This window comes from Centrocercus urophasianus, unplaced genomic scaffold (assembly GCF_019232065.1).
Source record: "Centrocercus urophasianus isolate 14NV4802_14NV808 unplaced genomic scaffold, USGS_Curo_1.0 seq_33, whole genome shotgun sequence".
In the NCBI taxonomy this organism is placed as follows: Eukaryota; Metazoa; Chordata; class Aves; order Galliformes; family Phasianidae; genus Centrocercus; species Centrocercus urophasianus.
Window position 1 is genome coordinate 7561603 of NW_024884900.1, and position 24544 is coordinate 7586146.

A 24544-nucleotide genomic window follows, 5' to 3' on the forward strand; every position below is an offset into this window, starting at 1 on the left:
GTAAGAACAGGGAGCAGGAGAGCAGATGGTGCAGCTATCTCCGTGCAGAGAGTACGTACAGTCTATGTATGCAACATGTAGACATTCAGTATTTCCCAATGCAACACTATAATTATTGTGGAGAGAGGGTTTTATTTTTAAACGGCAGCTTAAATAAAATGATTGCTTCAGACCACACAAGCTCAAGTACAGCTGGATGGTTGCAAGCCTTTTCTGGAGGCAGGAGGGAGAATCCCAAATATGCAGACTGAGCTAAGCAGGAATATGGGAGAAGGAAGAAGAGCCCGTGCACTACCAAAGGAATAAGGGATTTCCAGGACAACTTGTGATGGAAGAGTGCCGCTCAGGAAGCTCTCCTTCTCCACTTTGGATGTATTGGATGGGTGGGAGGGAGCTGGTGTGTCTTGAGATGAATACTGAGGAAACTGCAAAACTAATAAGGAGAGCAACTCCTTCCAGAGAGAAGGGGACTGGTGCAAGTCAAGGTCAGTATGTATTCTGATCAGATGGTGAGCAACCAGTAACCAGCTATTCTTCCATCATCCAAATAACTGCCTCTTTCTCCTCACTCATTTGCCTTATTCGGTCAGAACAGAATTACAAAGGCTAAGTTAATCCTTTTGATTAAGTTACCATGGTCAGTACTTAATTCTGAAGTGCACTGTGTAGGACTGGTTCAATAGATAGCCTGTGTCACTTACCTCCCTCCTTCTCACATGCGATCTCTGAGAGACAGAACAGAGCATGCTGAGCTTGGTTTAATGGAAAGGTTTCCTTCAGAGAGAGAGCAGGTGCTGGCTGGTGAGAGCAGGACTGTGCCCAGTGCTGTGCAGGGAAATAGAACAGGCTGTCCTTGCTCTAAATGGCTCAGCCCAGAAAGCCAACCTGTGCAGTCAGGAGGCCCATGAGCAGGCAGTACTCCTCAGCAACCCATGCCTTAGCAATCCACCCAGGTGAATTGAGGGCTAGGGCCTGCATTCAGGGAAGAACAGACCAAAATAGCAGCATGAGTAATGACATTTAACAACTGCAGCACAACAAAGGGGTTGCAGCAATGCCTTCCGACAGTCGTTCCTGACAGGCGATCTGAAAGCATTTTCCTTCTTCAGTGATCTGAAGCTTTTGAGATGATTATACGCTTTCTATTTCCCCCTCCTTCCTGAGATAACAGCAACAGAACACTTAGTGATATCGGTACCGTTGCTAATTTTTCATCTCATTTTCCCGATTTGTAAAGTACAGATTGTACTTTCACCATAAGAGCTTTAAAAGGAAAAAAAGCGATTTATATTAAGCATGATTCCAATCTCTTTTGTAGTGTATATAAATAACTTATGCACTGGAAATCCAGGCTTGTACTCTGGCAAATTTAGATGGATTTTTTTTTTTTTTTTTAATTAAAGAAAAGCTATAAAAAAATTACAGAGCACTTGGAAATAAGTGAGTGGCTGAAGGATTCTATTTTCCAGCAGAAAGTATTTGTAAGTGCAAAATGGCTCATACAGTCATACAGTCATACAGTCATACAGGCCTGTGCAAAACAGCAGAGAGCTGTTGAAAAACAATCCCAAGGAGGCGCCAAGATTTTATTATTCTTTTGTTCCTTGCATATTCTTGTTATACCGGAAAGAACTGAGAGCAGAACAGGAGACCCTGTTGGTGCTTGCCAGTGGGCAGAGAGGAGAACACCCCATGGCAGCAGGCCATAGGGAAAGGGAGTGCAAGGTGAGGAAGGACTTCTAGCCAGACCAGTCAGGTCTCATCTGCATGGAATGAATCTGTGATATCTTTATTAAAATTCTACGTTCTCAGCAACTTCAAAGTTGCATCAAACAGTGGTGCTTGGGGATGTTTGGATAGGAGAACCAAGTTTACGTTTTCTGGGTAGTGTGGCTTCTCTCTTAGACAGACTTTGAAAGAGATGCATGTAGAACTAGCTGTTTTCATTTATTGGACTTACACAGGAAACTTTACACTGCTGCAACCTTTCCGAAAGAGCTGCATCAGCAGAAGCTGCAGCAAGAACCATCCTCTCAAATGGTGCAAGTTTGATGCTATCACAGCTCCTGCAGTGGTTCTGCAGCCAGAGCTGTGGATGCTGCTAACTGTCTATCACAAAGCCATGGCTGCTTGTGGGAAGCAGAGTACAGTCTTAGTGACTTCACACCCATTTGGAATTAGACAGTCACTGGCTACCTCACAGCTTTGGGAAGAGCCGCAGATCACACACATTGTTCTGTTTCCTTAAGTGTAAAAAACCCAGTTAATCTTGATCTTTCAGTTATGATACATTATAGGTTCCCTTTGGTGCACTGCATTCTTTAAACCCCATGTGTAAAGTTACTCTTTGAGACAGAGGAAGCATTAAAGTCATTTCTGAATGTCCTGAAAACACAATTGAAGTTCCCAGGATAATGAGTAGAAACTTGAACCGTCTTAATCTCATGGCCTTATGAAGAAATAAGGCTTTTGTCAATCTACCTCCATAATACCAAACAACCCCCCATAAACTCAGAAACCTGCTGGCTTATTTAACAAAAGAATGTACCAGGGAACAGGCATTGCATAGATAAATCCATTCCTATAACTTCTATGGCAATTAGTTTCTAGCTGGGTTAGAGGCCCAAACAAGCACCTCTGCCAGGGTAAAGGCATGTGGGCTTTGGCTGTGGTCTGCCTAGATGGAGGTGAGCATCTGGCCTGTCTTGCTCTGCATGGCCCTCACAAGGGATGCATGAGGAGGCTGTGGTTATTCTGTATGCAAAGAAAAAGGGAGAGAGGAACAAACTCGACTTCAAAGGAAGCTCAACTCCATTCGCTCTGTTGTTCATAGAACAACTTGGTGTTTTTACTGAGACAGCTAGAAGTCAAAGATTTCTTTTTCAGCACCAGGACAAATGATTGAAAAAGTTGGAAATTTCTGGAAGTATTAATGATGGTTGTAAAAAGGCACTGAAGGTTCACTCCGTGTGTTTAGTTTTTGTTCTAATGAGTTCCGAGTAGAAAAGCATGGACAAACTGTGATGTATTTTTAAAGTAGTTCGTATTCTTGTATTTGTTTTATTATTATTTAATACAATGATTCCTCTTCTCTAAAACCACTGAATTATTTTGGCAAAGAGAAAAACACATCCACCAAGTATTTCCTCTGTAGTCTCCAATGTGAAGTAGCACATTTTAGAATGAGACTCCAGCTATATTAAGAGCCCTTTCACACAGCCAGCTGGCAAACCGTATCTGTCAAAGGCAAGTAGACTGTTCCACAGCCTGAATTCCTCATAACCAAAGGAAGAAGTCCAAGTCATCTGAGTGACCTCAGTCACCCCAATGAATAGCAAAGCACTAGTTAAAGGTCACAGGCCTGACTGAGCTTGAGCACTGTGCTCAAAGAAATACCAAAGATTCCATATGTTTCAAATTTCCTACAAATTCATAAAAATAAGATCTTTTTCTGACATTTTTTTACAGCAAAAATAGAAAGTAAATCTGAAGCGTTCTGTGGGATTTTGCTGTCCTGGACTCTTAGAGAAGCATGCTTTACCCCCCGTGTTGCAGAACAGTGTCTAGAATTGGTACTAAGGGACATAGTTTGTTTGCCACGGTGGTGATGGGTTGGTGGTTAAACTAGATGATCTGAGTGGTCTTTTCCAACCTTAATGGTTGTATGATTCTAACACTGCTGATAGGTAGGCCGTTGGTTTTCCAAGGCTTCCTGCACCCCATGGAGGCACAGGAACTTGCACCAGTGAGGCTGAAAACCACTGGCACAAAACCATCCTTTAATTACTTTTCTTTTGTTCTGTGCAGCCTACTACAGACCACTGGCAACCGAATCTGTCGGCTGGCTTTTTTGGGTGACTCTCTCCCAGGGTGAGCAGTAGCTGGGGTACAGCGGTGAGCTTTGGAAGTAGTTCTCTGTGTATTACTGCTACAGTAAACAAGCGGTTTCATTTCTCACGTTGAAGAAATAAGTCATCTGTACGAGGTGATGGATGGGTGCGCTCACCATTTGTAACAAGTTTTTAAAAAGCCTTAGGAGGGTTTTTGTTCCCCACCACATTCCAGCAGCGGGTAATTTTTTAAAACCTCTTTCATAGTCACTGTATTCCATCCTTCTCTTTAGGTTACAGATGCTCGTTTTTAACAAGAACTGAAGGGCACAGAGGTTATTCCTGTGGCTCTTTCGGATGGTGAGGTTGATACGTCATCAACACAACTGCAAACCACATCAACACAACTGCAATCCAGCTTGCTTTGAAATACAGCATAGCATACGAAGCACGCATCCAGCATTTTCCACACAGGGCCATCTACTGAGACAATTGTGTGGCACTTTTCACTGTGCTGAGGGGTATCTTTGCATTCAAGCTGCCTGGCTATCAACATTCAGTGTGTGATTTTCCTACTTAGGGTTGCCTGATTGCAACATAACAGGAGGGCCTGACCTGCCTCAGGGAGGACCATCTCTTCTCAGGGAAGGCAGGCAGCTTGCTGCCTTGTTGTTGGGCACAGGAAGGCCTTGTACCCTCTGGAGGGAGGTGAGTGCTTTCCCTGCAACAAGGCACTTCCTTCAGAGGTGTCTTCCCACCATGTTTAGGCCATTGACTAAGATGGCAGCAGCACCATGACGGTGCAGCAGCTGTGTGTAGTTGTGTGCAGATGAGTTTTCTCTTGGTTGTGTTCTTTAATAGACATTGAAGGGGAAGCTGAGGTGCAATGAAAGGTTTGGGGGAACTTGGGAACACTGTGGGAAATGGTGGTGCTGGGAGGGCTGGTTGATTTGTGACAGGAAAAGAAATCATAGAGTCACAGAATCATAAAGGCTAGAAGAGAACACTGAAAGCGTTCAGTCCAACCCCAGCCCATCCCCACTACATCCTTTAACCACATCCCTCACGTCCCCACGTCCTTTAACCACGTCCCTCAGTACCACATCTCCACAGTTCTTGTGGTGGTGACCCCAGCAGCTCCCTGAGCAGCTGTGCCACCGCATTGCCACTCTCTTTTGAGAAGAAATGCTTCCTAACGTTTCTGTTTTCTAACATTTCAAAACCGTAGCTAACTGAGGAGAAAATGGCTCTAACCAAGGACTTCCTCAGCCATTGTGCGAGGCTGCATGAGGAGCACAAGGCACTAGCTGGTCTTTCCAGGCATGTGGTGCTCAGCAGTATTAAAACTCTCCCCTGTTTAGGTGCTAGGCATAAGGAAGTCCAAATGTATCTCTGAGAGCAGCAGTGCCATGGCTTACACTCATGGGGAAGGGGAGCCCCTGTCTACCTGGCAGTGCACGTGTGCCCCTTCCTCAGAGCACAGCCATGGAAGGGCCTGTTGGTGACGAGGAAAATGCTGACCAGACCTTGCCAAGTTATTTCCCTGAGAAAAAACGACGACTCTAATTACTTGAAACAACCTTCTCACTCTTCCTGCTAAAGGTAAGAGAATAAATGAGGCTGTTTGTATGGGAAGGGGCTGGGGAGAAAGGAGCTTTACAAATTCTGTTGCACCACTGACTGAGTGCTGATTTACAGTAATTCCTTTCATTTCTTTTCTAATTAAACATCTCCTGAAGGATCAGACCTGTCAATGTGATCTGAGGCCTATAGCCTGAAGTGTAAAGTGAGGCAAATTGCCTGGCTTACTTGCAATGATAGAGTCATTTTGGAAGGAGATTGAAAATCAATACTTGTCATCCTTGCACTGTGCTCTTTATTCAGAGGGGCAATTTGTAAGTGTAATCTGTATGAGTATAGTGGGAGCATACAAAGTTACAGTACTAGTCATGCAGAGTGAAATGACAGTATATGAAATATAGCCTTCTCGCCATTTTTATTCATATTAATGTCAAGAAAGCTTATTCATAAGTGCAACATTTTAATTCAATGCTGTGCAGCCAGGCCACTTGCTGCACTTCTTGGCTTACACCGCAATCAACATAAAGAGTACCAGTTTCTCCATCAGGCACTACGTGTGTGCATCTGCTTTCAGCTGTGGCAAAGCAAACAAGGGCTAAAAAAAGAAATGGATCAACCCCATATAGGCTGAGAAAACAGCAAACAAGCTCTTGGTGATCACGGGGCTTAGACTCGAAGAGGATGGCAGCACTAAAGTGCAGATGCAATCACAAAGGACAAGAGGCACTCAAGAGCTTGTGCTTTTCTCAAATGAGGGTGCTCAGGAGTGGAAGACTGACAGCTCTTGCTTACTTCAGGCTTAACAGTCAGGTGTCTTGTTAGCTTCCCCTTGTAACTCTGGCAGTTGGCTTTAAACTGTGCTGGTAACTGCAGAAAGTTTTCTTCCCACGTCTCTCATGGTGATTATTGGCAAATGTTAGTTAGGACAAATTAGAGGGGGGCTGGACAGGGCTCTGAGCAACCTGATGGAGCTGTAGCTGTCCCTGTTTGTTGCTGAGGATTTGGTCTAGATGACCTTTAGATAACCTTTCCAACTCAAATGATTCTGTGATTCTATGAAATAGCCACATTTACTGCAGCATTGCTGCTAGGCTCATTTTGCTTATCTGCTCAGTCAAAGCGAGGGATGTGAACTGTAATTCTGGTCAGCATTGCTATTGCTGTGCTTTTTCTCTCCTGCTGAAACAAAATGTGATGTCATAAAGTACAACATCACCCTTTTGTCTGGAAAAGGAGTTTAACAAAGATGACACAATTTTTTTCAGGCCAAAAGAAAAAAATAAAAAAAGCACTGTTGTTATCTAAAGCGTGCTCTTCTCACAGCACTAATCCTCTCCAAAGATAAACAGATTATAAAATTATAAAACTGGCTTAAACCCTTCCTGTTGAAGGCCTATTTCGCTAAGCAGACCTGTTGCTCAGAGCAGGTGTTCGGAGATGTCGGATGCCAAAGCTGTTCTAAAGCACCGCCTCATGAGGTTCCCAAACCTTTCCCATGTGGGTAGGAGGAGGAAAGCTCAGGGACACACTTCTCTATGCTGCTGCATCCTTCCCAGCTGCCCCAGAGCAATTGGCATGTCATCTTTCCTGCAGATGGACCACAAATGGCACAAGTACTGCTGATGCGTTCTGGCACTTGGGGAATGAGATTGCATTTGCCAGTTAGCTTGCCAGCAGCCAGATTTAATTTGGAAAAGAATGGTCCACAGTTGTTGCAGAAATAGCAAAGAGCAGATTTTTAATCATCCTCTGTTCCTCCCTGTTCAGTCTCATCTCCTACTTGGTAAATGAGAGGCCCAATCAGCTCAAATCAGGGGAAAACATGTCAGAAACAGCCAGTGAGACAGAAAACAGAGGTACCCACTCCTTGATATCATGATCTTGCAGCTGTTTACAAGTCAGATTTAGCTAATCAGAGGATCCCAGGGAGCGATTAGTCTCTCTTTCTGGATTCCATGCGTAAATTGTAGTAGAAAAGAGCTTTTTTCCACTTGCTGCCCTGATTATTTTTGCATGCTGTTGACTATTTGCAGTTTTATCCACCAGAAGGGACGTATAATGTAATTTTATGTTTGCAGATAAACATAGCTAGACTGATCAGAAATTAAAGCATTTTAACTGAGTGTAGTAAAGAAGAAAATTTCATATTATTTTCTGTGTTTATTAGTCATGGTGTTCCTCCTCTCCTTGTATTTCTTCACTGGCAGTGTTCTTTCCTTCGCTATCCGTTACACAACCCTTAAATGAATGAAGTGTGCCTCTGTCTCTAAGCTTTCAGATGCCTGAGCAGGGCTTGTTCTCAGCTGACATCAGCTCAGCAATTGGCTTTTCCACATACTTCAGTCTGGGAAAGAGGACATTGCATCTCACTTAAGGGGTGTCTGGCTTGACTATTCCTAAGGAGAATGAAGAGTGCTGCCCCATTCACAGGACAGGACAACTCATTCTAGGAGGTGAGGGATGAGTGTAGCCTTGAATATGGAACAGGGATTTTGCATTCTGGCACATTGGTATTGAGATCTATTTACTGTAAGCTCAAGCTCTTGACTTCCATCTCGTGACTGAGCTCAGGACATGTTGCATATGTTGAACCATGATGCCCTGCTGTCAGCACACTTGGAAGATCTGGCTTCTGTAGGTTTTAGTCTGCAGGGCACAGCTCTTTGCATCTCTGTGCACTGACTCCTGTCCCAGGGGCCTGAATAGTCAATTGGCAATTCCTGATTCTACAGAATTATCTAGGGACTTGGGGTAGCTGGAAAATAATGTGTTAGACCTGCAGTCTCCGCTGGTTTAGGGATTTTTTATTTATAGTTGTTGTCTTCACTTATTATTCTGTTATCTGCTAGTTACACTTACGAATGTGCATTTTACAGGCTTTTATATGTTTCTCATGTTCCTTTATGCTGCTTCTTGAGTTGGTTCTCATTGGCTTTCCTCTGTCAGGCTCTCTGGAGCTTTAGCATGGGATTTGCAGAAAGCACAAAGCATTCCCAAAGGCTTTTGAGTGTATTGAATGCAGCCCTGGGAGTCTGGTGACCTGGGCCTGTGGTGCTCTGCACAGTCTTGTGCTTTCTCTTGGAAAATGCCAGATTTATATAAGGCATCAGTAAATGTTTTGTAGCTGAAAGTTGATTCAGCTGCATACTCAATCTCATTGATTCCAGCCAGGCTATGATTTAAAAATTATTCATTAATGCTTTGATACGTAACAGACTGAGCACAGTGCACAAGCTCTTCTGGGGGTAAACAAAAGCACGAAGAATTAATAATGGAGAAGCAAGGGGGTATTTTTTATATCAGCAGAGCTGGGTTCGTTGGTTCTCATGAAGCAGCTCCTGTTGCTGCTTCAAGCCAGTAAAATGATATGTTGGTTTGGGGCTGGTCTGCGTACTGGCTTGAGCCTCACTAAGTGTTTCTGCTCTGAACTCTTATACTAACAGGCACTTCAGCTGGTACAGATGTGGTTACGCTGATAGAGAAGTGCTCGGCTTTTATAAACCTACAGCGGTGTGCTGGTAACCACAATAGGAAGCCAGACCACTCATTCCTGAAGTGCTCTAGCTGTGCAAGCAGTGTGTGCCACAGGAGTTCAGAGCATGTACACATCTCATGAAAAAGTCAGCTCCGTAGTTTATAGCTGCCAGAAAAGTAGATAAAAAATGGTCCCTGAGAAATGAACAGGCAGAAGGCAACACTATGCAACTGTGTAAATGCATGGTTGGTCCACATCCCACTACTGGGGTGTTTTCTGCTGCTTGCATCCACTGTTTTATTATTTATTAGACAGAGGAGAGGTTTGCAGAAGGACATGAACAAAATCATGAGTGGTTCAGAGCAGTTGGAGAGGGATCATTTCTTTGCTGGTTTTATAGTACAAAACCCAAGAGGTACGGAAGGGGTAGCAGCTATGTTGAAGGCATACAGAGGTGTTAATATTTCTGACACATCGCCAAAGGCTGTTTTATCTGCAGGAAGAGCACATGGGTTCCAGAGAGTCCACACAGTGTTTGGAGGGGATGTCTGTTGAGTGTTGCTAAGTGGATAAATGATGTTAGCCTCAAGAAATTCCCATGAGCTGAAAATGCTCAGTGCCTGGGAAGCACCATGTGTTGCTGCACAGCACATGCCCTTCTCCAGGTGCCTGCTCACCCTGCTGAGGAGGGGATACTCAGCTGCATCCACCCAGGCATGGTGACTCATGTTCCCAACTGACTTAATCAGAGCATCAAGATGGCATATAGAAGTGGTGGTTAGTGCTACCAGTGTCTGCCTCGTGCACTTACCTGGCATGCTTACTTCAGTTTTCATTGCTTATAATTATGCTCACTGTGGAATATCAGATCTCCACTGACACTAGCTTTTTGTTTGCACAAATAAGATGTTTGCAAAGTGCAGGATGATGTGCTAACTTTTTTTCATATCGTTGTTTATCTTTGCAGAAGGAGAGAGAAAAAGATAATTGAAATGGCTCCGCAGACTGAAGAGAATATAGTATTAATTCTTTTCTGTGAAATGCCGTTAATTTTTCCCCCATTTTTTCCCCCCAATTCCTGATCCTATTTCCTGCTGCATCAAAATTATTACTCATGCAACAAATTCTGTCTACACAGTTTGCATAGAGTAATTTTCAGTTCAGAGTCTCAACATCAAGGAGGTCAGAGCACATCCCTCTCTAATCTGGTTCAGGCTCTCCTGTGCTATGTACCTCTGCAGTCCTGGCTGCTGCCTTACAGCCTGGCTGGCCAAGCTGTGGTGCCTGGGGCCAGTCTTACTGCAAGCATCATGGCCAGGAGATGTGTCCCCTGCTTGGCCTGTGCTGCACCAAGATCTATTGCTGCATGGTTCAGCCATGAGGCCTTTGGGTTGAGGTTTTCCAGGAGCACAGGAAAGTGCTAGTTAAATAGGATGCTTACTTTTGTAATGAACTTATCGTTAAAGGTGAATTATCCCAAAGCTGGTGTAACCTTTAATGTGTTTGATATTTTAGAGTCACTTAAAATAAACAAACACTGAAGCTAATGTTCCCAGCAATCTGGAGGGAATTAACATCACACTGCAAAGGGTGTTTAAATTACTTCTAAAATTCTAATTAGCCTGTGAACAGCAATCTGTGTGGGACAAATTGCCTGGCTTCAAAACAAGACAATCAAAAAAGACAGCAAAGGAAAGCAAAGGGTGGAGGATGGCAGCTATCAAATAAATGAAAACGACCCCATCAGTTTATTTAAGAAATAGCCTCTTTTGTGGCTGATGGTGTATTGTCCCACATTTACAATGCTCTGGAAGATCAGGAGGCAAAGGAGAAGCTTCAGTGGGTTAAAAAAAAAAAAAAAAAGACTTTGACAAATAAAAATAATAAAAATGATGGCAATAAAATCCCAGATGCTTAGTTGCAATGAAATTAGCTGGAAACCAGTCTGGGGCAGTTGTTATTGGAATAATCAAATCAAAACAATTGTTTTGCCATAGATTCCACCTTTCCCAAAATTATTTCACTTCCTCTATTCACATATAAACCAACAGGAATTTTGCTGAAAGCATTTGTGGCTCTAAATAAACTATCCACCCCCAGGAATAAATTTGGACTTCTTGCACTCTGTTTTTCTTTACGTTGGACGTACCAGCATGCAGCAGAACGCTCCACCCTGCAATGTGATCCCTGGCCATGAAGTTGTGCTGGGTGCCAAGATCTGATACGCTGGTAGGAAAGTTTCAATGGACAGATTTTGTCTGTCAATAGTTATTTCTGTTGCCCTTTTAGAGACAGATGGCCGCAATCATAGAAAATGGAACTGTGCTAATGTTAGGCTTGTGCCATATAACTTGAATAGGAATTTCTCTGTGTTTTGGTCTTTGCACATGTTTTTCCCCAATATGTGATCGGTTTTGTTTGTTTTGGCTTCATGCTGTTGTGTAACCATAACCTTCCAGTGATGAATAACGGAAGAGCACCAAGTTTGCCTTGTGTTTCCTGGATTGTTCTCATTTTTTCTTCATTAACATGAGCCCTTCTGAATCGAGAGAACTGGAAGTACAGCATTCTCCACTTTATCCCAATCTGAAGTTTAAATGGTATGTAATCCTCTGTCCACAAAGAAGCATCATGAGATAGTAAAGACAAAAAAGCTATTGCTTTTTGCTTCTGTTTCGTTTCTAGGTGGCTTCAATTTATTACATCTGACTCATGGCATCTCTGATCTAAGTTCACAGTTTTTTGCCCCTTCAAGTGAAAAAGAAAGAAATCAATGGGAATAACTGCGATTTCTGCCCCTTTCCTATGAGGTAATCACTATCACAGAACGCTTCCATCCATCATTCTGCTCTACGTAGGGCCATACCTCATACTTAGAGTAGTACAAGAGCAAATATCAGCACTAACTCATTTGATCCTCAAATACGTGAGCATTTTATTCCACTCTGGAGCCTGCTTCTTCTGGAAATGCAGCTAATTTTTCTTGCACATAGTTCAAATCCAAAGGCAGAAAACTGACACAAGTAGAAATGAAGAGATCTCTTGGTGTCCCATGAGAATGCACACTGCACAGATAGTGATAAAAGACTGAATTATGATCTGAATTATAGAAAGACTCAGTCTTTTGGCAAGGTTGTTTGTAGGTTGGCAGCCTACTGGCTTCAATTTCCACAGACCCCAAACTTGGAAACCAGCTGCTGAGATCTCCAGTTGTGGATTTTTAGCTCTTTGTTACTGGAAGGTCTCTCGTTTCTCTTCCCAAACCAAGCATTTCTGGGTTTTAATTAAGGTGTTTCAAAACTTTTTAAAGAAAACCTGAAAGAGTGGGCCATTAGCTTTACCATCGCATGAGGCAGCATTTCCCTTCTGAGAGATGAGATTAAAACGTTCATTCTGACTGATGGGATAGTTTGAATTTTTCCAGATGTCCTATCATAGTCATTAAAGTAAATTAGTTATGTATTTCAATAGCTAGGCCAGAACTTACACTCTAACTGAGTGCTGGAAAGGAAAGGGAAAAAACCTGTTTGAATATGATTAAAAAAAATTAAAATAAGAACCACTGAATGGTAGCAGTTAATGAACTGTAGCTAACTGGAAAAAAAAAAAATTATTCCTTCCAGTAGCAAAGCAGAAAAAGAATCCATTTGCTTTGCGAGTTACCCTCCATCATTGCTGCAGCATCCTTTGGGTGTCAGTTTTGGCAATGTCTTCCATTCATTCACTCCAGGTCCCTGCAACGTTTTCAGGAGAGACAGAAGGGGGTTGCTGTGTGTTTGTGAAATGCTCTATTTGACTTCTGTGAACCTCCCCAGCTTTATTGCATTCTTGCTGCCAGACTCAGCCCTTCCCCCATTGACTCCAAGTCCTCTGCTCTGATTCATCTGTTGCAGTGGCAGCTTCAGATCTCACTGGGTTTGCGCTTTTTCAGCCAAACTGCTGAGGTTAAAACTCTCATTGTTCAAACTTCCTTCAGAGTCCTACATGCATTCAGCCTGCAGTGGGGCTGTGAGGCTTACCCACAAATTTAACGTGTGTGAGTTCTTCTGTTCTGTACCTTGTCTCTTAGAAAGCAAGGATTTCAACCTAAGGGCCTGGCTTCAATATGGAAGCTAAAGTAGAGATGAACGTGTCATTATCCCTCTGTTGGAGATGCAAAAAGAAGGTAGGAGATGATTTATCAAGAACATTATAGGATATGTGAGGTCCAGCTAGAAGCTGCCCTGCGCCCCAAGGCAGTGCCTCCATCAGCAGAGGCTCTGCAGCTTCCCCTGAGCAGGAGTCCAGCCTGAAGCCAAGCTGTGCTTCCAGCCCATTGCTTGAAAGAGTGCTCAAAGCTGTGCTTATCCCATTTTAAACCATAAATCATTTTTTCCACACTTAAAATGTCCTTAAATTTCCAGTTTTTGTCATATGCCATTATTTCTAAAGGAGAGAATCCTTTCTAAAAGTGTCCCTACGACTTGTTACTCTGAAAGTGATCCTTTTATTGGTAGTTGCAAGAATGCATTAATTTGTAAGGAAATAGGAATAGCAAGTGATTTTTATAAACTGTTTTATTTCCTGAAAGTACCAATATGAAACATTGGAAAATAATTTAAATTATGTAACTTAAAACCAGGGGCTGAAACAGGTCCTCCAAAACGAGCAATACAGTTATTAATGCAATCCAGACTTGGAAGGGGTTTCTTCAAGGAAAGTTTTTATATGTACTATTTTTTCTGTGCTTTGGAAAAAGGTTCAAAAAAACAGTGATGCTGAAAATTTGGATGGCCTGGAAAAAGAAATTCCTTTCAAGCCTCGCTAGTATTCCTGCAGTGCTTTTCATCTTTGCAGCAGGTCTTCTGACAAAGCTGGGTCAAAGCGTGCCGTTGTGAATTAAATCCGTGATGCTGGAGTGGAAATGGGTGTGAAGAGTCTTACCAAGGAATGTGATGAGTCCGTGGAGGTGCAGGAGCAGGTTGCATGCTGTGTGCTCACGCACCGGTTTCCCACATCTAAACCTAGCAAAAGGCATTTTAGAAGATGCTATTTGGCGGGTGGTATTGATTTCTGGAGTAGAAAAATGCCAGAGCAAGACTTTCTTCAGTTATCTAGCTTAGGTTCAGTGGGAGCAGCATGCTTCATCTTGATTTCTTCAACAGAGACAAGTTTCATACCCTCATGAACTGCCTTTTCCAACCTCACAGTGTCTTTTGTTCCTCGAGTCCCTGCATAGTGAGTAGATTTCTCTTAGAACTGATGTATGTTGGAAGTTGAGTGTTAGCATTTCTATCGTATCAAAATCATTCGTTTTTTTCTCTGCCTTGAACAGATGTAACCAGAAATGTTCAAAATGTGGCCACAGTGTGGTAGCCAAGCAGTCTTGGAACTATGTCAGAATGCTGGATCATATCTTTCCTTTCCCTTCCCTGAAGCATTGACTTCATCTTATTTCCTGACTGAGATTTTCATCGACTTCTTGTGTTATCATTCCCCTTACAACACAACGTCAATGCTAAAACAATCAGAATTGGATTTCTCATGCAAGAGAAAGCTCCCACAATCTTAGGAAGTGCAGAGCTGCATGGAGATTGAGTCTGAAAGCCTTTGAATCTGAATTTCCCACGAGGCTGTTGGGTTTTATTTACATTTCCTATTTCTTGGCAGAGTCGTTAGATGTTGTGAAAGTTATCTGACTTTCTCTTCAGAACCTGAGCAGGAGTGTGAGGCACAAACTGAAAGGTACTGCACGTTGTCAGCTGAAGTAGAATTTTGAAGATGTACTTTCATTGCGTTTTGTCCATTTAATGTCAACATCCAGGAGCATTTTTTGTCGGTACATCTTTTTCTTCCCTGTATAGAAGAGAACAGGAGTGGGGAGAGAACCCAAAACCCAGCAATTTAACTTTGCACCCTTACAGCAATCTCAGTGGGAGCCATTTGATAAAAAATTTAACTGCCTCATGTTCCTATTTCCAACACAAGCACTAGAAAGACATTGTTAAATAATGTGCCAGTGTTTCATATGGTTTCTTCTGCGGCCTTTAATCAATAAAATGTTCTTAGATCAATACAGATGTTATTGCGCTGCTTGGAAGCGTTTATAAGTATACGATGGAGGTAGTTACAGCATAGTCAGTGCATAGTAAGGATAGCTCTTGGGCACAGCACTGCTATAACTCCACACATACACAGCAGGTATCGATATAAAATTGGATACACCAGCATAAAAATCACAACATCCTCTCTACAAAGCAACTCCAGATAAGCTGCACTGGGGGAATGAGGGCTGAGTGCATTTAACACCGTGTTTTGTTCCGTATCAGCAATGTCAGCAGAAGCGTTCTGCAGATTTATGTTGATTATTGTATCAGTAAACTGACATAGTCTCTTGCTGAAAGGATGTTTGCAAAATGTCTGGTGCCTCGGTAATGGAAAATATGGAGGATAATTCAAATTCTGCCAGCTCATTTCAAGTAGATGAGTTTTATGCTGCATGTCATGGGTGGAAAGTTCGGACTTTGCTGATGATCTACTGCAAGAAGCTGTTGTCACAATGTTGGTGCAAATAACATTCAGAATGCTGCTGAGTGAAGGCTGGAAAATATCAGAACCCTGTTCGTAATGATACTTTAACACTGAGATACTGCTTATGCCTTCAAAGTATATGCAGACTCTGAATCATTAAGCGTCTGGATTGACAAGGTAGATATTTTATGAAGTAAGCCACTAAGAAATCAAGCCCCAAGGTCATGGGCAGGTTTAGAGGTTTTTCTTTCCTCCCGTATCAGGTGTGAGATGTGACAAGCTGCTGGCAGAAAGCTGGATTTTTTGAAGGGGTCTACATTGTGTCTCTATCTGTTTTTGATCTCTGAGATGTTATCCACAGTATAAAATCTTTTCATGCATCAACAGCAAGAAAAGGGACTGGCCTGTCACAGCATCTTAAAAATCCTCAGATTTGGCTGTTGTGTGGGGGTATGATGAGCGAGACCAAGGGAGGGGTGGAGAGCATCCTCCAACAGAGACAGGGGTTGTGCTGGGGGCTGCAGCCCCATAAGTTTTCTGGGGATGGGTTATGTCTGGAGCTCAATTTAGCTATTAATTTTAATTTTCATATTAATTGCCTTTAGTTAAAATGATGTAACAAGCCTGAAGTGGCAGATAAAAACCCATACGTAGGGTGAGTATAGATTCTGATTCCAGCTAGTGAAAGCAACCAGCTTGTTAGTGGAGGTCCATAATGGGTAGCTGTAAAGCTTGCAGGTAACGCCTCAGTTTGGCATTGCTTTTGGTCTGGTTGTGTTATGAAAGCACTGAATCCCTCACACAAGTAATTGTTCATTTTGGTGCAAGCTCCGTGCAGTCAGACTCAAATCTCCTGTTTTCAAACCCAATTAGGAGATGGTAATTACCTGTGGGATATGGGGATTTTGTTTGTCTGCAGGGGCAATGCAGATATTCCGCTTGTATCTCCCCTTTCAGTTATCAATAAAACACTGGAGCAAAAGAGTGTTTTCCTCTCAGTGTTCGCAGGCAGTGTTCTGCCAAATGAAGGCAACGTTATGAGATTGCTTATGTTTGGGAATAATCATGGCAGCTATTAGTAATCACGTCTCACTGTTCTTCATCACTGCTCACCCCCAGCTTTTCTGTGTTTGACACATAAGTAGCTACTTGATTATTCTCATCTCTACCTTATGTACAGCGAATGTGAGGTCATCCTGTAAGTCAGAGATGGAGTCAGAAGATGAATGCAAATCTCTGGAGTCTCAGTGCGGAGATGTGCTTCTCCTAGGAACTCAGCTATAACATATTATCTATCCTAACATAAACCAATCACTCCAATTCAAGGATGAGCTGAGCAGAGGAAGCAGACACAGAGGACACATGGTTGCCGACCACTCCAGAGGGTGAGAAGGCACATTCCTGAGGAATTTACAATTGGGCAGAAAGGCAGTTGGCAGCTCTCGTTATCTCTGCCATCTCTGGTCCTGACTCTGGTCAAGCTGGGAGTGTTTTTTTTATGTTGTTTGTTTTTTAATTCAATGTTTAATGTTGATAAACCACTGAGGTGGTCAGAAACTATGGTGGTCTAAGCATGATAAGATGGAGCTGCTGAAAATTGTCAAAGAGTTCATAAAATTCTACTGAAAAGCAGTGAATTCAAATGGCATTTATGTTCTCCCTTGTATGGAATTACAGGGAGCTTGGGCTTTCAGTGACCCTTGTGCAGAGATAATCATTACTGGGACCAGAATGACTGTAAAGTGAGTCAGAATGTCACACCACCAGCTCCTGGAACAGGCCTAAATATTTGAATGGCACTTCACTCTTGTTACAACTGAAGTGAAAGAACATATGGAAAAAAACAAACAGCAAAATCTAGATTGCTGGAGGAGTTTGTTGAGCTGGAACAGAGTAGTTCAATATTCAGCTTGGTGGCTGAGCTGAGAATCACGATGCAGGGCTGTCTTTGCGTCTGTTTTCTCGGAACTGTATTGCCTATTTTTCCAAGGCAATATGCAAGAAGTGGATGTGCTTTTGGTACATCACTGCTCAGAGCTGATAACAGCAGAAATTAGAATTGCAGGAGTAGCATGCTGGAGAGGACTGGGATTGCTGCAACTCCTCTCCATCCTTTCACAGCTGGGGCTGGGAAAAGTGTGTAGTTCAGAGGTACTGAGAGTCATCTTTGTCATGCATCTTCTCCCTTCTTACATCAGGTCTGAAAAGAAGGGCAGCCAAATGGCACCTGTGCAATTCAAGATGGAGCCCTGCTGGGCTTCTTAGTCCATCTCTTCTTTAGAATTATGTAGTGACACTATTGATCCAATAACTGTAAGCAAAGAATCATATTGACAAGCTCTTGAACAAATGCCAACTGAAAGGAAGATAAACTCATCATGTCTTATGCTGCTTGGACATAAGAAATAATAAATAAAAGAAAGGGGTAGGTTATATCACACCTTCTGTTTAGCCTTTACATTTAGAAATTTAGAAATCAGTGGCTGCCAAAAACACACATGGATGAATTGATCCAAAGCTGAGTGAAGTCAATGGGAAGTTTCTCTCTTTCAAAAGAATTTGCTGTCCAATTTTTATTTCTAAATATGCTTAAATACAAAAAGTCATAGAAAAAGTAATAGAGCCAGAAAATTGGATAGAGCTCAGTGCAAGGGTTGAAACACCTAATTGGGGTCTCATGGATCCACTTTTTTAGCCTGTCCAGGTCCATCTGGATGGCAACATTCTACTGTGTCAGCTGCACCACTCATCTTTATGTCATTAGCAGGCTCGAGGGTGCACTCAATCCCACTATCCAGGTCACTGATAAAGATGTTGAAGAGATGATCACACTGAATGCGTGGGTAACAAAGGCAGGCGTCAGTGCATTTTCTGAATGGCCTCTTATGTTCAGTCTGAGCTGGCTGCTAGTTGGGGACACTTCAGAAGTAACCTAGTCTCAAACAGAAACAATGTCTGGTTCAGATGTAAATACAAAAGGGTTTTGCTTTCACCATCATATGGCTGCTGAACCATGCTGAACTCTTAGACTGCTGCTACTTATCTCTGGCTTTTCCCCCCTAGGGAAAATTTTGTGAAGGTTGGTTTGACTGGCATCTGAGAAATGCCACAGTAGAGTGAGGAGCAAGTTGGCCTGATACATATTTCAGCCATACTTCCCTTATTAGAAAAAAGTAGAGTCCTAAAGGTCCAAAGCATATATCCAATACTGTTTACATGTGTGGAGAGCGATAGGATAAGGGGGAATGGTTTTAAACTGAGACAGGGGAGGTTTAAGTTGGATATCAGGAAGAGGTTTTCCCCACACATATTGGTGGCAACACACTGGAACAGGCTGCCCAAGGAGGCTGTGGATGCCCCATCCCTGCAGGCATTCAAGGCCAGGCTGGATGTGGCTCTGGGCAGCCTGGTCTGCTGGTTGGCAACCCTGCACATAGCAGGGGGTTGAAACTACATGATCATTGTGGTCCTTTTCAATCCAGGCCATTCTATGATTCTATGATTCAATATGGTTTTTCTGGTGTATTTGGAGCTCCTGTGTCCCTGGGAGTATATTTACCCTTTCTTCCCAAGGATACACCCTTTGAATAGAGGGACTCATCCTGTATAACTTCGAACACGTAAACAAAAGATGTCTGCATGATGTGGAGACTGCTGAATTTATATTTGTAGGTATTAGCAGATAAGTTGTCCCTGTATTCCAACATCAGGAGAAGAGGCCAGCTAACATCTGGCTGCGTGCATTACAAGATTCAATATTTCATCCAATCATCCTCAACCTTTGTGAAGCCATGGTTAAGAAGCAATGTGAGTCCAGCATTAAATTTGCTCTGGGGATTTTGTGTTGTCTTCCCAAATGCTTTCAGGCCACTGTCAAAAACACTGCGCGTGAGTTCTTTGCAAACCATCAGTTCAGCTGAATTTCTTTAGTACATCTCTGGCCAACAAGTTCTTTTGTAAACATTCACAGGCAGAAAGCAACACTGTTTACGTCTGGTGAGATCGCGATGATTTTAAAGCCCTCCAAAGGATTTCCTAGGTGCCAGTTAGGAGTGTTAAAGGTACACTTTGAAGCAGGGCAGATCTGGGCATGGATCTGAGGTGGGAGCATTTGCTGTGGCTCGATGTTCCCAGATTCACTCTGGCCTCTGAGATTTGGTGTTTGAGAATCAGGCAATTTATATGGCTCAATTTTTAATTCGTAAAGTCGGAAGCAGGCTTTTCCTTTCAGTTAAGTGCTTTGACTTTTACAAGTGAGAAATGTTAAACAAACAGATTGAAACCACTACAGTCATGGAAATATATCCTTTAACTTCAGGGAGATTTGGCTTATGGCCCGTATCTTATTGTATTGTACCGGCTCAATTAGGAAAAGAATAATGAATTAAAAGGTCGCAGCTCTTCAAATTAAAACGTGGGTAAAAGGGCAAAATGTGTGTGTGAGGGGGTTCCTCCTTCTGTGCCCTGGGCATTTACCATTAACTATCAATGGGAGCTCTCCATCCAACAAGCTCACTAATCTCCCCTTAATCTCATTGAGTCCTGAACATTTTCTGGAAAACATTTTTCAGAACTAATCTGCCCAGGCGGGGCGGGGGAAATGTTAAAGCACACAAATATCTGCGCAACAGGAAATAATGTTAGAAAGCTGTGAAAATCATTTATCCTTTTGAAGCGTAATGGTTTTTAATTTTCTCATGCCCTGATCTCCCTGGCAACAATTTAAAAGTGCATAAGCATTCATGAATCAAAGCTGTTCACGTCTGCATTTTTAATTATGTGTCATTGGATTGAAACTTTCCCTTTGATCTTTGCATTTAAAGGGATTTACAATTTAATGATTCCAGCCCCCCTCTCCTCAAGTCTGTGCTTGTTATTGAGCAATGTCACAAAGGGTCACTGTGTGGCAACAGAAGATGCTTCTGTTCAGGATGCTAAAGCTCAGCTGAAGCCTGCCTTATGCTGCAGCTCATGGAGAAGCCCCTCGTGTGATAGGGCTTCCCCATGGTGGGAACTCCAGGCCTTTTGCTCTAGGCAAGATGGTTGAAAACACAGTGAGATTAAACAGACTAAAACCCACCTGGCTGCCCGCTGAGCAGCCCAGCGCTGTAGGCACTGCCTCTCCTGCCCAGTGCAAGGGTTTGAATCCATGTGGTGTGGGCACAGTGACAAACAGTGCTTGCTGTGAGACAGGTGGAAGCAGCCAACAGCCCTGAGTGCAGCACGTTGTCCTTGGCAGCAGGAACCAGGCAAGAGGAGGCACCTGAGTGCTCTGTTCAAGCTGCGTGGTTGTGCCTCTGGGAAAGAGGAGGCCAGTAGGGAGTAAAACTGGTGGGTTGGATGCAGGCTGGGTTAGGGGGGGAATTGGGTTTGGGGTGGTTTTGCTGTGTAACTGAGGGGTGTGGAGAAGCTGGGAATGAAAAGAGCAGCACTAAGCATATAGACACAATATGTCTGAATGCCATGTAGGTGGTTAAAAGGAATGAATGACATCGGTGAAGTTACTTGCCTTTGTTTTCTCAAGAGGTTCATGAAGTATGGCAGAGGTTGACCTGCTTACCACAAAAGGCTGTTGTCGTGCTCACTGCTGGCATTAAAGGATATCAACAGCTTCCCATTAGATGTGTGTGTATGTGGGACTCAATACTACGTGTAGCACATCCCAGGTGCTCTCTAATGAATTGTTCTTTCAAAGCTTTTTGCTAGATATTTAATTTTCTTGCTGAATTACAGTGTAAAGGTCATGCAGATCAGTGATGTGCAAAATGAATGAATGTTACCTTTGATGTATCTGTGCAAAATTAAGGCCTTGCACAGACTGCTTTATATGCACAATATTATTGTATTTTCTTGTTAAAAAAAAATCAATTAAAAAAGTATTAAACCAAAAATCCTGAGCAGAATATTTTATGTTTTAGAGTGGTGGTGAATGGAGATAAATCCAGCTGGCAGCCAGTCACGAGTGGTGCTCCCCAAGGGCTCATATTGAGGCCTGTTTTTATCTTTATTGATGACCTTGGTGAAGGGATTGAGTGCACCTTCAGTAAGTTTGCAGATGACACCAAGTTGGGAGGAACTGTCAATCTGCCAGGGATAGGAAGGCCCTTCAGAGAGATCTGGACAGGCTGATTGCTGGGCTGAGCCCAGTTCAACAAGACTAAGCAGCAGGTCTTGCACTTTGGCCACAACAAACTCAGGCAATGCCACAAGCTTGGGGCAGAGAGGCTGGAAGACTGTGTGGCTGAAATGGACTTGGAGGTGTTGATTGATGCTTGGCTGAATGTGAGCCAGCAGTGTGCCCAGGTGCCAAAGAAGTGGCATCCTGGCTTTTATCTGAAACAGTGCAGCCAGAAGGAGCAGGAGGTGATCGTCCCCCTACACTCAGCTCTGGTGAGGCCAAGCTTTGAGTACTGTGCTCAGTTTTGGGCCTCTCACAATGTGAAAGTCATCGAGGCCCTGGAGAGTGTCCAGAAAAAGGCAGCGGATCTGTGAGGGGTCTGGAGCACAAGTCTGATGGGGAGCAGTTGAGGGAACTGGGATTGTTTAGTCTGGAGAAGAGGAGACTCGGGGAAGATTAAGTGCTTGCTCGGTTGGCAAACCAGCAGCATTGCCCAGGCAACAGCCCCTTTCTCCAGCCCTGAGTCCGTATGCAAACATTAACAAGCCAACAATTTCAGCAGACAAAAGTGTAGCCCAGAAAAACAACTTGTCTTTATGCTATAGTGCACAGATGCTTTTGGAAACCTAACTGTACTGATGCTTTCACAAGCTGTTGCCAGAATGTCAAATCGTTATTAAATGGGTTTCTAATATTGCCTGCTCCACACTGCTTTGTCCTTTGATATATTGGAATGATACCTCCTTTTCCAGGCTGAAGATGTGAAGCATGCCACTAGAAAGCTCAAAACTGATGTACTTCAGTCCTGGAACATCTCCTGAGAGTGGCTGTGCTGAATTCCTTCCTACCTGGATTTCTCTAAAGCACTCAGGAATATGATCAAGCAGTGGTCATCATTGACTCTTATTATCTCAATATTCTTCTCCACTTCTGCCTTCTGATCTCTCCTGTTTTGATGCCTTGTGCTCGTCTCAGTCTGTTTTTATATTTTTTCCATAATGTTATGGACTATAGGGGTCATTCAGTATTTTTCACACAGCTCCTCCCCAGATCTCTGTTCTTTATAGGAATACCAAGAATCATTACAACTGGCTAAAAACAAGTCAATTCCAATAAAAAATAACAATGAAACAATTCACATATTAAAATTAGGCATATAAATTATTCAGCTAATGTTCTTAAATAATAAGTACATTTGGGGAAAAGACGAAATTGAAGCTGTCTTTAGAAAAAGCAAAAAACATGAGACTAATAGAAAAAAATTGCTCAGCTCAGGGTTGCATTTGTTTCTGTTAATGGCTGTGGTGGCTGGAATGGTCGTACATCTGAGCATCAGCCATAAGCCATAAACAAGGATTCCAGAGTCCTCTGTTACTTAAACATGAAAATGTCTACTGGGGTCCCCACGCCAATGGAAAGCTGCAAACAGAAAGTGGGATTCAGGTATGGAAAGTGGGACTGAGGTGCAGTAAGGATCCAGCCCTTGCTTGACAGGGGAGTTGGTCTCTACACCAACACGACACATGGAGGGTAGGTGCATTCTTCTGGAGGAAAAGCAACCTCTCCCTGTGTGCTGCATATCTCAGTTTGTGGTCACGTTTTCTTCTTTGCTTGGATTAAAAGGATTTAGATCAATTATCCAGACTCCTGTCAGCAAGCTAGTTTAGAGGAATAAATAGCATGAGTAGCCAGATGTATGGAAACCCCTGTTTGCCTGCAGCGCAAACCAACCCTACCAGACACATGCAGTGAGTTCAGTGCTACTATAACATGCCAAACTCGTGGCTTTGCTGTGCAGTGCCTGCATACTCATTCCAGTTTGTGACATCCTGATCACAAACGTGGTGTCACCTCCCCCTTCTCTTTCCTTGTAAGCTCATGACAAGCAGAAAGGCAGCTGGCTCTACTGCCACTGCTATGAAGCCTTGATCCCACAGTGGGCTTAGCAGGGGGGTATTACACATAGCTCAGGGTATTCAGTCTTCTGACAGCCCAAATTCCTGAACAAGTGGAGTAGAGTCTTGAGACCTCAATGGAAGGCACTCAGTTCTCATCTTACCTAAGGCTTCCAGTAGGAGAAGTCAAACATCACACTCCAGCCTTGGGTGATGACTTAGATTGATGAAAGAAAATTAAAACTTTCAACTCCCTGCCCTAAAGGGAGAATATAATGAGCCAGACCAATCCCACTTACCTCTTTAAAATTATTGTTATCTTTTTAAAGGAAGTCAATGATTTATGAGATATTTAGTGGGCAAAAACCTCTGCAAACACTGGGCTGGCTGGGTTATAAATGATCTGTACACAACCTGGGATTTTTCTGGCAATTCATATGCTGTCTATCCATGACTAGTGCTTCTTTCTCCAAGTTGCAGGGCGTACAGAAATAAAAATGATTTGTTGTGGTTGAGTATAGCTTAGGCAGTGGTAATTACTGCAAGGAAAGGTACTTCACTTAATCAATTGGCTGATGCACAACTCATTGGAGATTTCCTTATTTGCTCCAGCGTAAAGGAGAGAAAGCAGCAACAGAAGTAACAAAACTGGCCACAAGGAAAAGCACTCAAACTCATTACTGAAAACTCTCTGCACTACAAGCTAAACAATTGCAGAAGTACAGAAAATACAGAAGGGGAAAGAAGAAAAAAAAAAAAAAGAAAAGAGTAATTAAGGATAGATCCTGACCCGGAAATCCTTTAATACAAATAGAAAAACAAGGACCAGAGGGAAGACAGAGAGATAAGGAACATGAGTAAACCATTGCAGTGGAAATGCTAAGTCATGGCCTAACGCAGTGATTGAGCACCTGGGGGAAGGCAGGACCAACCCAGGGCAGTGCAGGTGTATGCAATGCACCTGAGTGACTGGAGAGGGTGGAGCCAGGATCCACCCCTTCTCGGACCTCATTTAAGGGTTGTCAGTGGAGGCAACAGTATTTTTTGCTGGGGATCCCTGCCTACCTGAGGTCTTTCAAAGGTAAGAACCTTCCTTCCTTCCTTCCTTCCTTCCTTCCTTCCTTCCTTCCTTCCT